This window comes from Podarcis bocagei (genome assembly GCF_964188305.1).
Source record: "Podarcis bocagei genome assembly, chromosome: 6".
NCBI classification, from domain to species: domain Eukaryota; kingdom Metazoa; phylum Chordata; class Lepidosauria; order Squamata; family Lacertidae; genus Podarcis; species Podarcis bocagei.
This window is the reverse complement of record NC_138130.1, coordinates 11,783,346-11,806,064: the sequence shown is the minus strand read 5'-3', so window position 1 is coordinate 11,806,064 and position 22,719 is coordinate 11,783,346. Positions and strand designations below refer to the sequence as shown.

The window sequence follows — 22,719 nt, the reverse complement described above, 5'->3', positions numbered from 1 at the left end:
GCTTTGTAACCATGTTTTTGCACCATTGCGGCCCCAGGCAACAGTGGGTGCGTGATTTTTTTGGTGCAGGCTGTAGCCATGGACATGCTATGTGATCTGATGGTGAATTTGGGGTCACCCAATGCAAAAATCCTGAGGATCCATGGGCTTTTACCTCCCCACTCCCAGGCAGCCTCCTTTATCGCTAGCGTCCCTTATCTCTCTCCCAACCCCACCAAACAGCTGCTTCCTTTCAGCACTCCCTCCCCTCTTGTTTGCCTTAGTGTCTTTTCCTTAGGTGGAGCAGTTTTTTGTTCCTCCTTTTCTTCTAATTTCTCTCCTCATTGATTTAGTCTTCCTGTCTCCTTTCCTTGCAAGTTTGCTGTCTTTACCTCCTCCCTCCCAGACAGCCTCCTTTATTGCTAGCGTCTCTTATCTTGCTTCCGATCGCATCCGATCAGCGGCTTTGTTTCAACACCCACTTCCCTCTTTCAAAAAAAAGGCAGGATCTGCTTTTCGCCCCTGGGCAATTCGGCTCCAGGGACCACGCATTCGCTCTATAAGATGCACAGTCATTTCCCCTTACTTTTTAGGAAGAAAAAAGTGCGTCTTATGGAGCGAAAAATACGGTAAATGGGGAAGGTTTTCCATTGGCCTCAGTAGAATGCGGATTTGTATAATGTGCTGAAACTCCCTTTAGGGTTATATCCTTTGAACATACGAAGGTGCCTGATACTGAGTCAGATCATTGGGTCACCTAGCTCAGTATTGTCTACACTGACTGGCAGTAGCTCATCAGGGTTTTTGATGGAGGACATTCTCATCCCAGTTTCAGAATTATAGGCTGGCCTGGCAATGCCGCCGTTTTGCCTTTTGGTAAAAGTCCTCCTTAGTTACTCTGCTAAGGGGAGTAGAAGTGCAGTTTGAGTGACTTGTCATAATAAATAGCCATTAAAATGTTATCAGCAACATCTGTTCCACCCATTAGGAAATAGCTCATGCATTTAAAAAGATTTTTAGTGAGTCAAGAGCTGAGATAATGCAAAATAAGACTTTCCCCCTCATACATTTACTCTTCTCAGTCACAGATTTTTTATTTTCATTTCCCTGTCCTTCCATATACCAAGAGGCAGCACTAGGATACAGTCAGGCAGAAGAGGGAGTTACCAAGCCAGGGGCTCGGTCTGGATAAAATTAAATATTTTACACCTCAAGTTCAGTGGGGCAGATTTAAGTAAACAGGATTGTGCTCCTCATATTGTGCAATCAAAGTTCATGGCCAAAGGGGGGGGGGAGTGAAGATGAAATGTAGACATCCTGTTCCAGTTTCTAAATATAAACCTGAAAGTTCTCCCTTCCCCCTCAAAGGAGCTTATCACCTTGATCCCTATAGATATGTGCAGCTGAAACAACATAAAGAGCTACAGCAGAATGCACCGATAAAATGAGTTTTATCTTTCTTGACACACCTCTTATTCCCACAGCCCCATTATTAAAGGCCATTATCAAAATTCAGAAATTGTTACTAAGAACTATTTGAAAATAGAATAGTCTGGGGGGGGGGGGAAGTCTGGTAAAAATGAGTTGAAGAACTGCAGTTGGCATTAGCCATAGTTCTGCTGATTTGAAAAATCAACAACCCTTTCCACTGGGAATCTGGTGCAGGTCTAACACTCTATCCCATATGGCAAGATAGCCGTGTTTTATTGGGGTGCTTCCTGAAGGGCAGAACCAGGTCTCTGGAACTGCAGATCAGTCATTCTGGCAAGTCTCCTCTGTCTTTGGTTTGTTGCATGACGGCGGGAAAAGGAGCAGGTCCCTTGCAGTTTGTGTCCACGCTAGAGAGGAAACATCACCTACAGCCTGGCTGTTTATCATGGAGTCTGATTGCTTGGGGCAAGAAGGCTGGTTTGATGCATGCAATTAATAATAATAATAATAATAATAATAATAATAATAATAATAATAATAATAATAATTTATTTATACCCCGCCCTCCCCAGCCAAGACCGGGCTCAGGGCAGCTAACAACCAATAATAAAAACAAGTTGATTAAAATACAATTTAAAAAGATTAAAATACAACATTAAAACATTAGGATGCAGCCTCTTCACAGGAGGAGAAAGGAAAAAGAAAGAGGGGGAGGGAATCAAACTGATTCTAAGCCAAAGGCCAGGTTTTGCAGGACCTGCGGAAAGATGTCAAGTCCCGCAGGGCCCTAGTCTCTTGTGACAGAGCGTTCAACCAAGTCGCGGCCAGTACTGAAAAGGCCCTCGCCCTAGTTGAGACCAATCTAACCTCCTCGAGGCTTGGGACCTCCAAAGTGTTGTTATTTATGGAACTTAAGGTCCTCCACGGGGCATATCAGGAGAGGCGGTCCCGTAGGTACGAGGGTCCTAGGCCATATAGGGCTTTAAAGGTCAAAACCAGCACCTTAAACCTGACCCTGTACTCCACCGGGAGCCAGTGCAGTTGGTAAAGCACCGGATGAATGTGATCCCGCAGCAAGGACCCCGTAAGGAGCCTCGCTGCAGCATTCTGCACCCGCTGGAGTTTCTGGGACAGCTTCAAGGGCAGCCCCGCATAGAGCGAATTACAGTAGTCAAGGAAGGAAGGATATAAGCAAGGAACATTTCAGGAGATGGGCCATGAATGCTTCTCCAACCCAGGGAAAGAGAAAAGAAAGGTGTGGAGGGGGAGAAATCTCCTACATACATCTGATGAACAATATTATGAAGAAGTGGGGGTGGAATGGGAAGGGACAGAACAGGAATGAAATCCCAGCCTTTCTACCTGGAGAAGATGCTTGAAACTTGACCAAACAGCTACTCTGAAATGGAGAAGCTGGGTCATTTTGGCAGGTAATCTGGATTCAGTATTATAGTATCAAGCTTTTCTCCAAACCATCATACAGGGATATTACATCCATCATGCAGGAGTATAAAGCAGTCATTTACATGTGGTAACTATATGTAGATGTTAGAAGATACAGAATTTCTGTCTTGTCTCATGGTGATCAGGAATGTTTCATGAAATTTGCTACTCATAATCAACCCTCCACCGCCAAGCACAGTTCTGCTGAACAGAAAGGCAAATACAGTGGTACCTCGGGTTACATACGCTTCAGGTTACATACGCTTCAGGTTACAGACTCCACTAACCCAGAAAAAGTACCTCAGGTTAAGAATTTTGCTTCAGGATGAGAACAGAAATCGTGCTCCGGCAGCACGGCGGCAGCAGGAAGCCCCATTAAAGTGGTGCTTCAGGTTAAGCAGTTTCAGGTTAAGAACAGACCTCCGGAACGAATTAAGTACTTAACCCGAGGTACCACTGTAGAATAAAACAGAGCAGCCATGGGTATAGCTCGCATAGACTAGAATCCACTTTGTGAGTCTTTAAGGAGACAGAAGATTTTAGTTCTTTTTTCTGCAACAGACTAACGCGGCTACCCTTAGGAAATAATAGAACAGAGAGAACAAACCTTGAACGAATGAATATGAATTTTGTTTTTGATCATGTATGTTGTTTATTTCACAGTATAGGTATGTTATCAGTAGCGTAGGAAGGCAAGGGTGGGAGGGGCAAAAAAAGCTCTGACCCAGGTGCTGGGAGTTGTAGACCCAAAACAGCTGGAGGGCCAAGTTTGGCCATGCCTGTTAACCCAAAAAACCCTCTGTAATAGTAATAGACTAGCAAGGTGGAAGCACAGAGCTTGACCCAGCCAAAGTTATGTGCATATTAGTTACGTGCAAGCAAATAAATTACCAATTCATTAGCTTGTTTTCTTAAAATTCTAGGGCACCAAGATCCAACAGAATTCATTTTAGTCATAGGCAATGTATTTTCCCTCCCTTGCTAAGAGACTGTTGAAGGCAGCTTTCACAATGAAACGAGGGCAGGGTGGCTTTTCTGCCTGCAATGGGTTATTTAGAATGTAGCATGAGGCACGCAGATGCAAATTATGCTATTGCTGAAACAGAAGCACAAATGAAACATTTGAAAACCGCCAGAGCGCTGGCTTTTTTGTGTTTTGTTTTAAACCAAGGTTGCTGGATGTGGCAGACATGTTGATGCTTTTCCACCAAGTGAAACACGCAAACACCTCCCCCCCCCCACCCCGGCCTTTTCTTTGGCGCCTTCTGCCTCTTTCCTTTCCTGAATGAAAGTGATGGAATTGAGAACGGGAACATTCTATTCTTGACAACCTATCCACATGGCCATTGTTTGAGCACTTAAATGCACTTAAAACACATGACTAGGGGGGAACAAACAAGCAGATAAGAGGTTTATTAATTATTTAATCCACCGGGTGGGTTCCACCAGGAGAAACCGAGTCTGCGCCCGAAATGACTGGGGTGTGCGGTCACAATAAAAAATGCTGCTGTGTGTTTACAAGGAATAAGGGGGACGTTGTAAAGTTACTCTCTGGCTGGCTTATTTCAACATCTTACAGAGTAGCAGAGACCAGCCATCATTCATCCGTCTTCCCCTCGGACCGAATCCATACCTGTTCATCTTACGTCAAAGGTGGAGAAACTTTCTCAGTGCCAAGAGGTGCATTTCCTTCTGGGCAACCATCCAAGGACCACATGTCAGGGGAGAATAGAGCCGAAACAAGAGTGGGTGGAGCAACGGATAGACCTGCAGTCTCTTTTCTCTTCCATCCAGGGATGCAAGGGAACTCAGGTGAGAAGCAGGGCGAGTGAGTTGTGCGCCCAGTGAGAATTATGTGGGTCAGACGGAGAAGCCTGGAGGGACACATTCAGCCTGTGAGGCTGACGGTTCCTACTTTAGAACTGCATTGCTATCTGTTATGTACTGAGTTGAATAGGATCCAAACTGCAGTAGTCTGATTGGTCCTAGAACAATAGGATTCAGAATGCAGCAGTCTGATTGGTTGGCAGGAACCACCCAATCCTGCTCCAGATAGAAGTGAATCCACAACCTGATTGGCTTACAGTAGAATTCCGGAATTAGCCAATCATGTGCAGCCCATTGTGTAAATAATGTATATAAAGCAGATACTGTGAGGGGACTTCCATTCATTCCTCCTCACCACTATGAGCTGAATAAAGAGCATGAAATCACTTTGAGACTGAGTATATTTCACTATCTGAAGTCTTGGAGGTGGTGACTTAGCTGGGAGCAAAGAGAATGCAAGGAATGTACAGGAGAAAATCCAGTGCAACTGCAGCTTTGCAACGCTTGCCCGCCCCTCGCAAAGTTATTCATTTCTAACTCCCCTAATTTTTTGAGCAGCAGACACCAGGGTTAAGATGTATTGTCAAAGTTGAGCTTCAGGCAGCTGTCAGGGCAGAGCAATAGCTGTTAAGCCATCAGGTCAGAGCCAGGCAGCAAGCTGAAATGTCGGAATAAACCAACAGGCTTGGATGACTGGCATTACCCAGGCAAATTCTGATTTTGAACAGCCTGTCCTGTTGAGGCATGTCTGGATGAGTGGAGTCATTCTAATATTTGCGACTCCTTTACTGTGCAGGGAAGGAGGTTCTCTGCAGCTATGCAGAGAGCCATGGGCCTACGATAGTAGCATCAGAGGCTCAATACAGGTACATTTGAGCTAACTGAAGTCAGGGTCAAATGAGAAAACTTCACAACTACAGTTGAAAAATCAATGGTTTAATAACATCTGAGAACTCCTGACAATGCAATGCAGGGAATTCCCTCAACAGGCCTTAAGAGGAAGGCATGCAATTTTCCAGGCAATTTCATCCTCCTTGTGATCATACGCACTCACACGTCACTTGGGAAACTCAAGCCCGGTATATTTTAATATAAATAATATTTCTGTTACGTTAACAAACCTATATATCATCCTTGGTCCTGCTTCTTATCCCAAATTGCTTAATATGTGCTATTATTTGTTTAGAGTAGCTGTAGAGTTGCTTAATAAGTCTTCAGCGACTTCCATTTTCATTGGTACTGTTCTTGTTTTTATTTGCATTGTTCTGTGCACTTATTCCAAACACTGCATAAATGACTCTCCCCCCGCAAGAGAATATTTCTGTATTTTTTGCCCTGCTAAAGTGAGACAAGGGGCAGAAAGTAAGGCTATAAACATTGTATCTTAAAAAAGCTACAAGAATCATAATAATGCCACATAGTTCCGGACTTTCCTGAGCCTTCAGAGTCACAGAAAGAAGTTATGGGTTTGTCCACATTTGAGCTTTATTTAGCTGTTAAACCACTCCCCACCACATTCGGATTAAACCAAAGTAGTCCACACCCTCACATATTGAATTTGTATGAGAAGCACCTTTGGTTTTTCCCATTTTACATTTGTCCCTTTTGTATTTATCCCCACCTTCAATTTTTTAAAATTCTGTTATACAGATTGATCAACTAGACAGGTTAACTACCAACAGGGAACATGTGCAGATAGCTGTGTGTGCACCTAGTAGTTGTTTTTTAAATTTCCCCATCCAGGAAGTGTGCAAAAACACACAGTCACACACCTGTAAATTCTGAGCACATACTTTGCATTTTCTGGTTTTGTGCAAATCTGAGGGACCAAAAGTATATATGCTCCTTTACAAGCACAAACAAAAAAATTTAAAAACGTATTAAAACCAGTGTTTTAAAAAATCTAAAAGAAAATTCCGTTTTTTAGAAAACTGGATTAAAACATCCTACCCGCAGAAAAGGCTACAATTAATTAAAAGCCAAAGGCTTGATGAAAAAGAAATGTTTTTGCCTGGCACTTAAATACATGTAATGATGGCACCAGGCGATTCTCCATGGGGAGAGCATGCCACAAGCAGACCTCCCATCATGGAAGGGGAATATGATGAAGTGTCTCAGATGACGACTGCAGCATCTTGGTTAATTCATATAGGGAAAAACAGTCCTTGATGTATTGGGGTCCTGAGCAACATAATACTGGATAGGTCAAAAATATCATTTTGAATTGGGCCCAGCAAATGACTGGTAGCCAGTGCAATCGGTCCAGGATTGGCGTTATGTGCTCAGACCATCTTGCCCCAGCGACTTGCCCCAACCTGGTTGCCAAATTCTCTACCGGCTGCAGTTTCTGAACAGTCTTCAAAGGCAACCCCAAGTGTAATGCAGCTATGAAAGGAAGACTGCTGCTTTATGGAAGTTATCCATTTTTAACAGTACTGGCCTCTTTGGCCACCTGAAACAAGTGAACAACTTAAAATATGCATCTCTTTCAAAGAAAGAAGTGAGCTGATGTAACAGCGCAAAGGGCAATAAATGAGGTGCAGTTTGTAACGTTCCCGAGATTGCTCTTTCAATACCCACCCACTAGGTGCGTGATCATTTGGCACATGATGGGAATTCACATTAGAAGACTGATGTGGCATTTTATTTCCACCACTCTGCGGAACTCATCTTCCACCTCCCGGGATGCCTAAGGCACACATTTTCCCATGCTCCGGGGGTGCTCCTTCAGTTCCCGCCCACTTGACAAATGGCCATTTCCAACAAATATTTCTTGGGACCAAGAGCAGGCAAGCAGAGGATTGTGAAAGGAACATCCTTCCGGTCCTTTGTCTGAATATCAGCTGGTGATCAGGAGCAACTTAGCAATATCTTCTTAAATTCTGCATGCAGAACCCGGCCTGAAAGGCAGCAATACTCCCAAGAAGGAAGAGAAAGGAGCCATAGTGGATGGACGCCGGGTCCCAGGCCTTACGAGCAGCCAGGGAGCAATTACCTCAGATACACAGGAATCTACTTTATACCAGGTCAGACCTTTAATGCCATGATGAACTGGCATCAAGTCTCCAGGGTTTCAGGCAGGGAATTTCCCTAGTCCTACCTGGAGATAAGGGACGCGGGTGGCGCCGTAGGTTAAACCACGGAGCCTAGGGCTTGCCAATCAGAAGGTCGGTGGTTTGAATCCCTGCGAGAGGGTGAGCTCCTGTTGCTCGGTCCCTGCTCCTGCCAACCTAGCAGTTTGAAAGCACGAAGTGCAAGTAGATAAATAGGTACCACTCCCGTGGGAAGGTAAACGGCGTTTCCGTGCACTGCTCTGGTTTGCCAGAAGCGGCTTAGTCACGCTGGCCACATGATCTGGAAGCTGTCTGCGGACAAACATTGGCTCCTTTGGCCAGTAAAGCGAGATGAGCGCCGCAACCCCAGAGTCGTCCACGACTGGACCTAATGGTCAGGGGTCCCTTTACCTTTACCTGGAGATAGGGAGGCATTTGTTATGCACAACATGCACTCTGTGACTGAGCTATGATCTTCACTCTATGTTAGTACTTCATAACAAAAGGCAGAACACACACACTTTGTACAATGATAGTATTTCATTAATGAAATATACCCATTAATTCATCATTGACAAGCTGGAACAATGTACTGCGTTGTAACTACATGTATATAAAGCAAAGAATATCTTCAGAGAGATACACAGCATTGATCAAAGCAGTGGTTATCAATAAAGATTTCTGCTGTGCAAGTAATGATTACAAAATAATAGGGAATATTGTCTTGGGTCTAATTATGCTAGTCGGTTTTTCACTTTTGGTTAGTGAGAAAGTGGAACCCAGATTTAAGAGGTTACTAAGAAGAATTGTTTGCCTCTTCTCCCCGCCTCTGCTCCCATTTTGCTTGTTACTATTTCCAATTCGTAACAGGTGTGTCACAATCCTGCCCCTATGCAAAGAGTAGGGGGACGTGGAGCTTCTCGTGACAATGGTGAATGAGACATCAACCAGGTGTGATAACCTAAGGCTATCATGCATGTCCCTTCTGCACAATACACTGAAAGCTGTATCATACAACTTTGAACAATCACAGCTCTGCCCACACCACACCAAGAATCTTGGGAAATGTAGTTTGTTAAGGGTGCTGAGAGTTGTCAGATTTCTCCTAGCAGAGCTACAATTCCCAGAGTTCCCTAGGAAGAGCCATTGTTAATGCATTTGAGAAAATGTCACTCTGTGAGGGGAGCAGGGGTACCCTTAGCACACTTAACAAACTACAGTTCCCAGGATTCTCTGGGGAGAGACATGGGTGCTTTAAGTAGTATTACATTGCTTTAAAAGTTTAAATCAAAAGTGCAGATGGGGCCCTGTTTGCAGCAGAAACTAGCTCTGGGTGATGCTGAGGGACTGGTGTTCATATCACCAAGATGCTCCTCCGCTCACCATACCCACATTTCAGGAACAGTTTTCTCCTTTGAAAACTATGTACAGTATAAAGTGATAAATGTAATGGAGAAATATGCAATCTGCAAATGCCAGCCCAAGATACTCTACTGCCTGAAGTGGGACAGCAAATGGTGCCTCTACCACTCAGTTAAAAATGCATCCTAGCCAAGGCCTTTAAAGTTATTTGGCACCTGAGGTGGAAAATCCCACAGGTGCCTTTCCTCTTCTCTGGTAGTAAAAATACAGTAATGATGATGATGATAATAAATTAAATGACCAACAATCCACTGTCCTTTCACAACACCCATAATCAGCTTGTACGGCAGGCCCTGCCAGAGGACTTTTAATTCCAACCCCTCAAATGATATCCCACCTAATGGACTGGGGAGAGAAGCAAGACTAGTGACAGCCTGACAAAGGATAGAACTTTCTTTATGTATGCTACAACAGCAGCAAGAACACTTATCGCAAAGTATTGGAAGACACAAGATCTACCCACCCAGGAAGAATGGCAGATGAAGGTGATGGACTACATGGAACTGGTGGAAATGACTGGCAGAATCCGAGACCAGGGAGAAGAGTTGGTGGAAGAAGATTGGAAAAAATTTAAAGACTATTTACAGAAACACTGTAAAATTAATGAATGTTAGAAGGATGCTGGAATGAAGTTATATGGCTTTAGCAGAAATGTTATAAAGAATTAAGTAAAAATAGACTGTTAATGGGCTAAAGGGGAAAAAATAAGGTTAGATTGTGTTAAGATAAATTATGGGACAAAAACTGAAAGATGGAAAGGATTTGCTGAAATAGCTAACTGAACTAGAATACAAAAAAGGGAGGTGTGAGGAGGTCGTCGAAACAAGTAAATGAAAGACAAGATATGGAAATATTGGATGTGTTTTTAATTGTTTCTGTTTTTGTTCTTGTTTTTGTTTTGTTAAGATAAGCAGTGTTTTTTGTTTTTTATGTATTGTATTGTTTTGCTTTAACTCTTTTTCTTCTTTTTGTAATTTTAAAACTCTTAATAAACATTACTTAAAAAAAAAAAGACTAGTGACAGCCGAGCTAAGAGCTCAATTCAGAGATTAGTTTTGTGCCTTTCACTCAAACGGTGCAAGCTGGAAAAAGCCAGGCTTATACGGCTGTTGATTCTCATGTTCTATGACGCCTGGCTCCTATCACGGTGTGCATGTTTTGAAAGCAAGCCCATTTCAAGGGCAAATAATGCCCGTTTTTCGTGCTTTATCAATAGGGTGGGGAAGGGAAAAAAATAACTAAGAAATATGATGGTTATGATAACTAAGAAATATGATGGTTATGGTTTGTCAGTTTTTCACAACTCGTGAGGGCCGAGGGCCCCCCAAGGCAATGCGAAGAGGGGCCTCGGCTTCCCCGTCAGCCAGCCCAGCCCCTCCGCGTTCACCTTGGCGGAGCCGCAGGACTGAGGCGGCGGCGAGGCCTGAAGCGCCGCGAGAGGGACTGTCGGTTTCCGCCCCACGTCACGCTTCGCCCGCGCCTGCCTCCCTGACTCGGAGCGCCTGGCTGCACGGGGGGGAGGGCCGGCGAGCTGAAAGCCGAGGCCGCCCCACGCCGGTGCATAAAGCTCCGAGGCGGGTGCGCCTCCGAGGGACGCGCGGCGACCCCCGGGCATGGGCCGCAGAGGCGCCGGGGGAGCAGCGGGCTCAGGGAAGCCGCCCGCGTCTCCCGCCGCCCGGCGTCTCCTCGCGCGCTGCCTGCCGGCGGGGGCTGCGGCGGCTCTGTGAGGAGGAGAAGAGGCGGCGCCGCGGCGGCTTTGGCCCGGCCCTTCGGGGTGGGCCCGGGCCAGCCCGTCCCCAGCGGCCGCCCCCGCCGCGCCGGCAGAGCTGGCAAGTTCCTGCCTTTCGCGCCCAGCCCCAGACGCGCGGACGCGGCTCGGTCTCTCCGCGGCAGGTGAGGGGGCGAAGCGGGGGCGGCGAGGGCGAGGGGAACCTTGGCGAGGCGCGCCGGCTCCTCCCGAGAGCGCGCGGCGGGCGGCCAGGGGCGGGCGGCGGGCTGAGGGGAGGACGCCGGCCTCTCTCCCGGGGGCGGCGGGGACGCACGTAGGGAACGCGGGCTGGGCGGGGGGTCGCGGCGAGGCGGCGGCGGCGGCGTCACCTCTCCGCCCGCCCGCGCGCAGCGGGTGCTATGGAGATGAGCGCAGGTTCGCTGCGCAAGAAGAGCCGCGGCGTTGCCAGGCGCCCTGTTTACCCTCTAGACCCGGGTTTACGCGTTTGGCGTGCTCTGTTCCCGGGGACCCGACGCTCGCGCATTCACACAAGCAGTTCGCGCCCGAGGGGCTGCCGGGTTTAACCCCTGGCTGTCCGGCTCCCCCCGCGCCGAGGCGGCACCGTGGCTGGTGGAGCGTCGGGAGAGGCGTTATTTGCAAGGGACGCGCGTGTGAAGGAGCAGAACGCCTCTCCCTCTCTTTGCTCAGGGAGGAGGGAGGAGTAGTTCTGACTTAGATAAGATTAAAAGCCATGATGGGAGCCAGATCCCTTTCCCTTAGGGTATGCCAACTTGGTCTACTACTCCTTCAATCCCCTCCCCCCTAATAATAGTAGTAGTAATAATCATAATCATAATGACACCAACGCCAAGGTCTCCTGCAGCTGACTCAGGCCTTTTTCAAATCTTTCCCCTCCCTTCCTCTCCCCGAGTAATGAGTAGCATATGTAACTTGGGATCCGCTTGAATGAGGCACAAATGCGTTGGTTTTCAACAGTTTTTTAAAAGATCTGACGCATCTGCGTCTGCCCTTGCGGAAAGAAGAATAAAGTTACGTGCCTGTCCGTCCAGGGTACAACAGTGTCAGGCTGCTGAGAACGTGTGGAAAGAAAGCCACGCACTCCCTATTACTTTTGGTTCAGTGCAGATTCACAGTTTTGTTAACTCAGCATTTGGCAACCCCCGGTGCTTTTGGTGGTAGCAGCAGCGAGCAGCTCATGTTTGCATTTGGCTGAGTTGTTTCAAGCAAGGAAGAGAGCCTGACTGCAAGGTGCTTTGTATGGTGGTGTTTTCTAAATGTTTTGTTTCCTGGTTCTGTAGTTGCAGCTGTTGGCGAGATTGGTGCAAGAAGTAACATTCGTAGGGACATTGCATTTACAGAAGTGATCTGGCGCCAGAAACAGAGTTCAGAGACAATAAAATATGTTGTTCTCTTGGCTGTAAGAGGGAAAGATGAAAGAAAATGCAACACTAGAGACAGAGGAATTTTACATAAAAACAAGGCTTCAGACACTGAGGCTGCATTGGGATGGTATATTTTTTCTGCAGGCTAGCAATTCATAAAATCCCATTTTATGCTGTATGATATTGCCTGAATGCAAGAAAACATTACATTTGTAAAAATGCTGCAATCCTATGCCTACTCAGAAGGAAGTCCCATGTGCTCACTGATACTTAAAGTGCAATCTTGTGTGTTTTTACTCAGAAGTAAGTTCACTAGTGGTGCTTGCTCCCTAAGCAACTATGTTTAGGATTTCAGTCTTCCTCCCAGTTAAACTTGCATGGAATTTCAGACTACATCCCACTGAAATCACTTGAGATTTACTTCTGAGTATATGTGCTTAGATTTGTGGTGTGAGTGCAGTCTCCTCCTCCTTCACTGGACTCGGTGAAGAGAACCACCTTGGTTTTAGTGGAACAGCTCCCACTCCTGACACAATCGTGCACCAAAGGCTACATACCAGTGGTGTGAAACAGTGGGTGCCATCTTACATTCTCATGCGTATTATAAGATAGATGGGAAGGTGGCACACTCCATTCAAACCATGCATGGTAGAAGGGGGTCATATACATTTGTTAATTTGCGCACCCATATCCAGTCTCCCGGTCCACCATTGGTGATGGTGGACTCTGCTTCCTGCATGTATCTCTCTTGGTGGGTTGGAACAAAAAGGTGTAGCCATACCCGTACTGAACTCATATTAAAACTTCCCATTTAGTGAGGGGAGATTGTTGCCTAGGGAGAGTTTGCAAATTAAAATGATCATAACATGCTTTAAAAATGGCATTAAAGGTTCTGCACAATTGTCAACATGTGGGAAAAGCTGGCAGCATAGCTGACATTTGTTTGTTTTGTACCTGGCTAGCGCTGTCTTGTTGCTTTTAAGTTGCTGCCTTAGCATTATTTATTTGATTCAGTTGTCTCAATGTATTTCGTTTGTCGTAACAGGCAGCTTGAGAACATTTTAAATATATGAAAACTTTTGAACTTTATATTAAAAAACCTGAACTGAACTGTGATTCCCATCAAAAATATTATCATGTGTTTCAAGCTGCTGAGCTGTGGCATTTAGACTTGCAGCTTGCCTTTGTAGTTCTGAACTAATTATAATAATTTTATAAACACTTAAATGCAATGTTATATTAAAGGATAAAATTAGCACTATATGGGTGCCTTGGAGCCACTTTTAGGATGTATGAAACCAACATATGGTAGTGAAATGTTGGTGGGCACCTAACATTGTTCCATCGGCTTGGGTAGACCATACATCCAGTAAATGAACTCTGAATTGCAGTGGTTGCTTAAATCTATAAACATAAGGCTATATTGGCCCTGCATAGGGAGTTAGTAACTAGGAAGTGGACACAATAGAGCTTGCTTCAAAGTAAACATGGAAAAGGATTCTGTTGCACGTTTGTTCATTTCTTTTAGAAATGTGGGGTTGTTAGTTTTTTCCTGACTAGTGAGAATACCGAACAGTCATACCAAAATGACTTGCTTTGGATATTCTTGGGTTAAGTCCCATTGAATTCATTGGGAGAAAACAATACTGTATGTGGATCGTAATTTAACTTTGCTCCAGATAAGTGAATTTTGTATCACTGTAGCATCTGATAATTACCGTATTTTTCGCTCTATAACACGCACCAGACCATAACACGCACGTAGTTTTTAGAGAAGGAAAACAAGAAGAAAAAAAATATTCTAAACGAAATAGTGGATATATGATTTTTGTGGCTCATGCTGTGGCCACAGACATGTGATCTGACAGTTTGGAGTAGCCCAATGCAAAAATCCTGAGGATCCATGTGGATCCATGCTTTGTAACCACGGAGGAGGGAAGGAAGGGGAACCATGGATCCTCTGCTCACGACTGCAGCAGATCCCCCCTCCACCCGCAGGCATTCACTCCATAACACACACAGACATTTCCCCTTACTTTCTAGGAGGAAAAAAGTGAGTGTCATGGTGCAAAAAATACGGTATACTACCTGGTTGCCTCCTAATTTAATATGTCATAAACGTAGTGGGGTTGTAGCTGCTGTATGTCATGGGGGAAAGGGCCCAACTCAGATATAATGAATACAGTGTTTAATTAAATATCTTAATAGGGGCATGTAGAAAAATGAGAGAACGATTCTTCAAGTTGTGGAAGAACTGATGTGTCATCAACTCCTTTCTTTTGTTCTCCTATTCTCATCCAAGCTGCAACTTGTTGCACACTCATAGTTTTCTCATTTAATGTTTAACTCTGCAAACACACCCTACCCAAAGGAAGATGCAACCATTGCCAGGCAGCATCTATTACTTCTTTACACATGTCTAAACCTGATCCTTAAAGCTGGTATCTCAATAGGCTATCAGTGAATCACATGGAATGCCAGATGTTCAAAGATAATGGGCTACTGCCTGTTTACAATGGCTGCACTTGTACATATTGCTGAACCATGGTCTAGCACTACATGCATGAGTGTAAATGAACTGAGGCTAGCTCTTCTGCAAAAATAGCCCTGCATTAAGGAGAGAGATCACTTTTTTAATTTTGGGGTGTGGGTTGAGCACAGTCTCTGATGGAAAATGCTTGTCCATTTTTGAAATTTTATCAATGGCAAGATAAACTTAGATATTGTTGACTGCCCACCCCACCCCAGCTCACATTGGGTTGAGTAAAAAATAAGTTAGGGTACTTAAAAATAAGTGGATCATCTTATTTTTGGAAGAGCCCAAATTTAGACTCCCTTGTGGCCCCCAAACCCCATGTCAAGGTGCAATCATTATAAGCTATGGAATTTCTGTGGCTTATAATGACAAAACCCCTCTAATTAGGACCAACCAAAATGTCACAAAATAGTGGCAGACTTTCTCTTCATCAGGCAGCTATTGCGCAAAGCAGATGATGGGGCAATGAAGAAAAAGCAAAAGTAAAATAACAGTAAAATAAAAGCAATTTATAGTTAAGCATGCCTGAAAGGAATCCTCTTGATGTTCTCTTATCAGCCTAGCCTCAGGAAAAACCCTCTCCAGAGTAGTTAATTCTCATACAAATATACCTGTTTACCACATTCTTTTCATAGAGTTTGCAGTTTCTGTGCATTTTGCCTATTAAATGGTGAGAATGTGCATTGTGTGAGAGGAGGCAGCTGTCTCCTTATCCTCCCATTCTTTTAAGAGTTATTTAAAAAATGGATCTGTTTGGGAGCTCTTTTTTTTGTAGAGGGGAGGACAGTTTTCCTTCCTGGTGTTCTGGCCAGGGCATTTGTCAGTACCTGCCAAACGGTGATGCTGTATGGCTGCTCATTATGCCCTGGGAGTTGTCCTTGGAAGAGCTGCATCCACTTTCTCCAACATAGGCATCTACCAGGTAAAATTATAGAAGCAAATTACAGCCAGGGTTGGAGAAGCTGTAGCCCTCTAGATGTTATTGGCTGTACACAGAAAACATTTTCGGCTTACCTTGAAACCAGTAAAGTGTAAAACAGTCTTCAGATCTTGTGGTGTGAAGTGCTTACTGTGTAGCTGACCACAGTGAAGGACTCCATGCATGTCTATTTACCAAAGCCGTGTCCAGATTAAATTGAATTAATGAAGATTGACAGGTATTGTGTCCTCAGTGGGAATGATAGGGACACCCATAACAGATAGGGATCAGTCTCCTCTTGTCACTCAGGTCTAAAACCTTGGGGACTTGCATAAACTACTCTTGTAGTTGGAATGCTTTTGTGTCAGATTCTTAAGGCTGTACAGTGGTACCTCGGGTTACATACACTTCAGGTTACATACGCTTCAGGTTACAGACTCCACTAACCCAGAAATATTACCTCTGGTTAAGAACTTTGCTTCAGGATGAGAACAGAAATCGTGCGGTGGCGGCGCAGCAGCAGCAGCAGGAGGCCCCATTAGCTAAAGTGGTACCTCAGGTTAAGAACGGACCTCCAGAACTAATTAAGTTCTTAACCTGAGGTACCACTGTAACACTAATGCACACAATGCAAGATTGCTCTTGAAGTTGGTTTCGAGGCTTCAGCTGGCGCAGAGTACAGCAGGAGTCAATCTGCTTGCTGGATTAGGTCATCACTGGCACAGCACATGACGTGGGTCAAAGGTCAGCATTGTTGGGCAGCTACCTAAGCACCGGGAGCTCTGGCGGGCTCATTGCCAATTCCACTGCCATTGGAATCCCTTCCACCACCAGAGCTGTGGCATGACACTGCTGCCACCACGCTATTACATTCTTCAGTCACTTCCCCTGCCTTTGTGCCCTCTTTCTTTTCATGATGCTTATCCAGAAGCAGTACTTATTACGGGAGCTTAGCTGATACTTGGCTCTGTTATGCAGCAGGTGGCCATCATGGCAGAGGCAATGCCTGACGTTCTTGGGGAATGTAACCTGGTGGTTGTCTCCTTTTGGCTCAGATCACACACTAAGCAATAACTGCCTGCTGCCAGGTGGCATGTCTGTGGAGATAAGGAGACCAAAGTGAGTGTACAAAGGAGATGTGCCGTATGGGAACTCGGGTGGTAGAACCAGCTGGGGCCCATTAGTAGCATGAAAAGACTGATTTAAACCTGATGTTGCCCTGCATGTTTGTGCTTCGTAATCTGAATGGACTCCCCAGTTCTATGTCTTGGCCTTGACCTATAAGTCATAAGTGTTTGGGGAATTCATATTGACTAGCAGACAACATGGCAGGGCTGCCGCTGGCTGAGTTGCTGCTGCATAATGGGAAAGAGAGTGGTATGGGTAAGGCAGCTGTGAGGTTGGCGCAGTGCAAACACACGGGCAAGAGCACAGGAGTTGTAATGCGCTGGGCTAGATGCTGTATGATTTTGTTGTCTTTTTACTTATTATTTTGTTACTTATATATTGCATTCTATAGGTTTCAGATTGTAATGCAAACCAATATAAGAAAGGAAAAAGAAAATGCAATATTAATATTTAAACTGATGGATTGTTGCCTTCCGTATTCCACCATGCATCCACAGATATGCCATGGACCAAATGAATAAAAATGCAATATTAATACAGTGGTACCTTGGGTTACAGGCGCTTCAGGTTACAGACGCTTCAGGTTACAGACTCCGCTAACCCAGAAATAGTACCTCGGATTAAGAACTTTGCTTCAGGACGAGAACAGAAATTGCGCGGCGGCAGTGTGGCGGTAGCGGGAGGCCCCATTAGCTAAAGTGGTGCTTCAGGTTAAGAACAGTTTCAGGTTAAGAATGGACCTCCAGAACGAATTAAGTTCTTAACCCAAGGTACCACTGTATTTAAACTGATGGATTGTTGCCTTCCATCTTCCACCATGCATCCACATATATGCCATGGACCAAAATAAGTTTTCAGGCCACAGTTTGGGAACCCCCAACCTAGAGCAAAACACTGGGGCTGGGAGCATATCCAGTCCATTCTGCAACCGTTTCACCTGCTGTTGGTTCACTTCCGTACTGAATTCAAAGTGCTGGTTTTAACCTTTAAAAGCCTTTTTTGGACTGAGTGGCTTTCCTACTGTCCTACCCATCATAAATTATAAGGATGGATTGGGTGCTGAGCCTCTTTTTATTTATTTTTAAAATATATAAGCTGCTCTTCTTTGTCAAAACACCCTCAAAGCGTTGCACTTGAAATTTAAAAACAAAACACACAAGTCATAATCAGAACAAATCATACTTAGCTTTCGGGAAATGCATCATCTGGTGGTGTTAAAAACACGTAGAAATGGGATGCTTTTCACAATCTTCCTAAACGTTAAGAGAGAAGGCACTAGATATGCCTCTTGAAGGAGAGAGTTTCAGAGTTTAGATACTTCATCCATGAAGGCCGTCTTCCAGCTGAACAGGATGTGGAGCAGAGCTTCCCTCTAAGTTCTCAGTAGGTTGGCAGAATCTTGTAGGAGGACAGCAAACCTTTTTTGCAAGAAGGTGTGTAGCCTATGCTGCGGGTGTAAGTGACAGAAGGCACTCCTGCGAGGTGCAGTATTGAGTCCAGGAGCAACATTGGCCTGTAAGTCTACTTTGATGGGATAGAGCAAAATGCCCCTTGAGCATCAACATCAGAGAGACGATGTCTGCATTCAGTCTCAGCCTAATCAACCTCATCCACTTCATCAGTTCCAAACACTTGCTTTAGCACCTAGCTGTTTAGTTAATGAAGTATAGAACTGGGTTTCATCAACACGATGATGATACCCAACTGCACAGCTCCAGACTATCTTGCCCCATGGCTTTGTGTGTGTGTGTTGAGCAATGTGTAATAGTATCAACTCCTGTGGAGTCCCACTTGACAGAACCCAGTGAGGAGATGAGCTTGCCTCATCAGTTATGGCTCCTTTGCATGTGTTCAGTTAGGCTTCCCTTTCGTTCCCGTTAGAATAAATCACATTTGTTCTTCAGAGTGCTATTAAATGCCCAATGCTTACACTTTGGTGACTGAATGTAGGGATGCTCTAGTCTAGACCATGTGTTAACAAGCTGGTCCATGGAACAAAAGTCTCCACAGGCATCATTCAGGTGGTCAGCAGTGTATCCTGTGAACCTCCCTGAGACCTGCGGTTGTAAGGCGGTATACAAATTTAATTAATAATAATAATGATAATGATGTCTATGTATTTGTGGTTGAAGATGAGTGATGGCACATCCATTGCAATAAGTATTCCTAGTGATTTTGAATTGCATTTTATTGTTTCTCTTATTTCTTATGATTTAATGTATTGCAATTCGAAATCTACAGCATGCAGTAAAATACAGCGTATGAGAAGTAACATTGTACAGCTTCTAGCACAGTGCGTTATAATTGCTGCAAGAGGCAGACAAGTTGTCTTCTAAGACACTCAGCATTTTTCAAGTGGTCCATGGGCGGTGGGGAATGTTTGGGAACCACTACTCTAGACCATTATCTTGTTGAATGTATGTATTAGCTGTTATAGATCATTGTAGTGTAGGAAGGAACCTAAAGGAACTGTTTATTCTTCAAGTGTTAGTTTTTCCATGAAGCGAAACTCTCAGGAAATAATAATAATACTTATTTATTAAATTTGTTAGTCTCTTTATCTTGTCCAAGGCAACCTGAAGCGACTTGCAACCAACCAAGCCATGCCAAGAAATCGCGGGAGCTAATTAAAAAACGCATCTCTATTGTGCCCCAGGAATTATATCTCAATCTGTACCTCAGCATCCAAATTATTGGAAGATACGTGTTTTATATATAACCCATTTATTTATAGGATTTCTTACTTTGACAGTACGTCCCAGGGCAAGCTGCAACAATATAAAATAAGTTAAAACAATTTACAACAGAAAAACTGAGCGATTCCTAAATTATACGGGTTGTATCCAATGTTAGTTTTAATTCAGAGTGCATCAATAGAAATTAATGAGCATGGCTAACTTAGATCCATTAATTTCAGTGGGCCTACTCTGAGTAAAATTTAGTTGGCTACGGCTCTGAATCTCAACTATTAAACATCAGGCGATGCGTCCTCAGCCTGCAAAGGAAACTATGCAACAAAAATGCCAGCTGTGCTTCTGTGGGGAGCTAGTTCCACAGGTGTGCCCTCTCTGTGGCTGGGCTGCCACATCCTGAACTTCTGAAGGTGGCAAAACCACCAAGAGGGAACCCCCTGCTGATCTTAACACCCCCTCTCCCCAAAAAATAATAATTCTGCAGGGATGAAGACAGTCTCTCAGGTCTTTTCCTACCTCATGTGTGCCGAATGTAACTTAAAAAATATAACATCGGACTCTTTTCCAAATTTAGAAGCTAAATAAATGAGGTAATGCTATAGTACGTTGTTTGTGGCAAACCTATTTCTAAGAAAAAAAATGCAATTTCCACATTGAATGTGGAGATTATAAACCGCTTGTCTAAATTCATCAGCTTTTATTTTGGCAACCTTTTTTTAAAAAAAGTGAAGGTTACATTACTTGGATTAATATGCACGAACAAATCTCAGTACCAACAGATGGCAGCCTGCTACCCATAACCCCTGTACATGCCAGCACTACTGCTTCTGGGGGGGGGGGGAAGCTGGTGGTGTTGACTCTTTCGTCTGATTTTAAAATGTAAATTATTTCCTTCAGTATTTGTGTGCATGTTCTCATGTGTTTTCTTTCAAAGCATTCTCAAATCAGCCTGCAACTGAATCGGTACCTGAGCATCTATTGGTGTTTCTCGCCTACCCGCTTCTTGCATTTCTGTTTTCTCGTAGAGGTGTCATTTTACCTTCTCAAGAAACACCATTTTCCAGGGAGATTCCTTTCTCATTGGCGTGGACGCATTGTTTTTGCACATTAGGCAAGCTGCGCTGCCTTGTCAGTCAATGCATTCCAACCAGTTTAAGACCAACAGGGCTGCTGAACTTCTGTGTGATTGGCTACAGTGGACTGGGAGGGATTTTGCTGGAAGGAAGGGCTGCGGTTGTTCACCAACAGAGTTCAGTCTGCCTTTGCTTCATCATCGAAAGGAAAATCCCCAGATAAAGCGTACGGCTTCCAGAGAGGCGGGAGAAAATAAGCAGCGGTAATTATTTCACCGGAGACTTGTTCATCGTCATGATGCAATCGAAAAGATAGGACCGCTATTGCATTAGAGTGTTTTGTTTGCGTGATTTAAGTGTCAGATAGACAGAGCAACACAAGGTACGTAGGAGGCTGGCTTTCTTTTACTGAATGTTTAAAGAGTTTGCTGCAGTATGCTGCATACCATATGTGTTGCTTAGAGGGGCAGAAAAAGAGACCCCCCCCCCCATGTACAAGGAGTCTCTGTAGGATGTTTGTGTTTTATTAAGAGAATTCAGTGTAAAGCAATTCAAGTGATCCTGTCACTCTATAGGGTGATGGGGCAGGTCTGTTGAAAAATAACACATTTTTTTGTGGGGAAACAAGCAGTCAATGTTTCCAAAAGGTATTGCATGTCTAAATGAATCCCAAGAACCTTGAATCTGGGAAGGGGATTAATGAACTTTGCAACAGACAGATTCGAAAGGAGTTCATGGAATAAAACATTCTGTCTTGGGGGGGGGGCGCGGGCGGATGTCAGCTTAAACTAACAGCACGACCCTGTGCCAGTTTCGTCAGAAATAAGCCCCTCTGTGTTCAATGGGGCTTACTCCCAGGTAAGCCTGTGATTGTTTTAGTTAAACTACCTGCCAAAATTTGGCAATGGCCATAATTTCTAAAAGGAATCTGTTTCTTCACAAAAGAACAGTGGAAATCGTAGCCCATTGCAATGTACGTCTCCATGATTTGATAGCAGTGATTGATTTGGAGTGTTATTTTCAAACTTGTCATGTTATTTCCAAAGTTGTCAGTACTGTAGAACCCTTATATAAAACAGAAATGGCCAGGCTAGTAATAGTTACTGCAGATATCTTATCTATATACATTTTTAATGAGAACACACAGCCAGCAGAATAATTTAATGAGGAGGTCTGGCTTTTAAACCCGAGGCATGTCAGTTTACTTGATAAGAACTAGCTACAAGCAGCAACAGAAGATTTATGTTGAATACCCTCACTTATGAGATTGGGGAAAGCTGCAGTTGGGATGGAAGACTCTGATTCTTCTGAATAGAAAGTTGGGTTTGGAAAGGCAGAGTTTACTGTTAATTTCACTGTCTTCTATACCCACTGTGTTCAAGAAGAAATTAATTTGCAGAAATTGGTTGTTAGTTGTTCATTTCTCTCTTTTTTTCATTCTTGACTATTGTTTTTTACACACACATGATTTTATGATGAAGGTTTTTAAAACTGAAGCATGAAAAATACTAATTCATGATCTGCCATGGATATTTAAGCATACAGTTAATTTCTCAAAACATTTCTCAATTAAAGGAATTCAGACTGAGCATGCTTTCAGAGCTGAACTATAATATCATATTTAGCTGCTACCAAACAAACTGGTATTGCAAAAGCAGAATAGTAACTGTCTGGTTTTTAGGGCATGTACTTAAAGATTTATCAAGTTGCTTCTATGCAGTGCAACATCTCTGTAATTTTAAGAAATGTTCCAATTTTGTTTCACTGAAAAATGTTGTACCTATCTTTACAAAGTTGCACATAATTTTTAGTTAATCCAATTGCGCAAGGGATTTTTCTTGTAAAGTATCTGTTAAGTGAGGAGTCGCTTAACTTCTCATTTGTCCTATCATTTACTTCCTGATATGGCAGAGTGTTGATCGGAATATAGCTGGTGCAATATAGCTGCAATTATATATTCAGTTTTCTGGGATTAAACTTTATTGAACCCAATGAGACTTTTGGGTAGATATGTGTAGGATTGTTCTGTGATTGCCTTCATTTGTTCAGAGAGCTGCTGGAAGGTTGATATTGATATAGGCTGCTTTTCTGGTGCCTTTTTGAA

At 44.0% G+C, this 22,719-nt stretch overlaps 1 protein-coding gene and 1 long non-coding RNA gene across 16 annotated transcripts in view; both read left to right on the top strand.

Moving 5' to 3' along the window:
- The window catches only part of LOC308589515, a 28,723-nt gene extending 21,017 nt beyond the window's left edge, over positions 1-7,706 (top strand). Inside the window, exons 3-4 of one of the 2 annotated variants that reach the window (XR_014009341.1) lie at positions 4,433-4,665; positions 7,573-7,706. This is a non-coding gene — a long non-coding RNA (uncharacterized lncRNA). Of the gene's footprint in view, positions 1-4,432; positions 4,785-7,572 lie in introns of those variants that run through there. The other variant, XR_014009342.1, reaches the window with a different exon arrangement.
- Positions 7,707-10,914: 3,208 nt separating this feature from the next.
- MBNL2 (muscleblind like splicing regulator 2) overlaps positions 10,915-22,719 on the top strand; it is a 77,284-nt gene continuing 65,479 nt past the window's right edge. For 10 of the 14 annotated variants that reach the window (XM_081198549.1, XM_081198547.1, XM_081198548.1 and 7 more), the window contains exon 1: positions 10,916-11,048. The gene's annotated coding sequence lies outside the window, so the exon portion shown is untranslated. Of the gene's footprint in view, positions 11,049-20,852; positions 20,998-22,719 lie in introns of those variants that run through there. The other 4 variants (XM_081198551.1, XM_081198550.1, XM_081198552.1 and 1 more) reach the window with 3 other exon arrangements.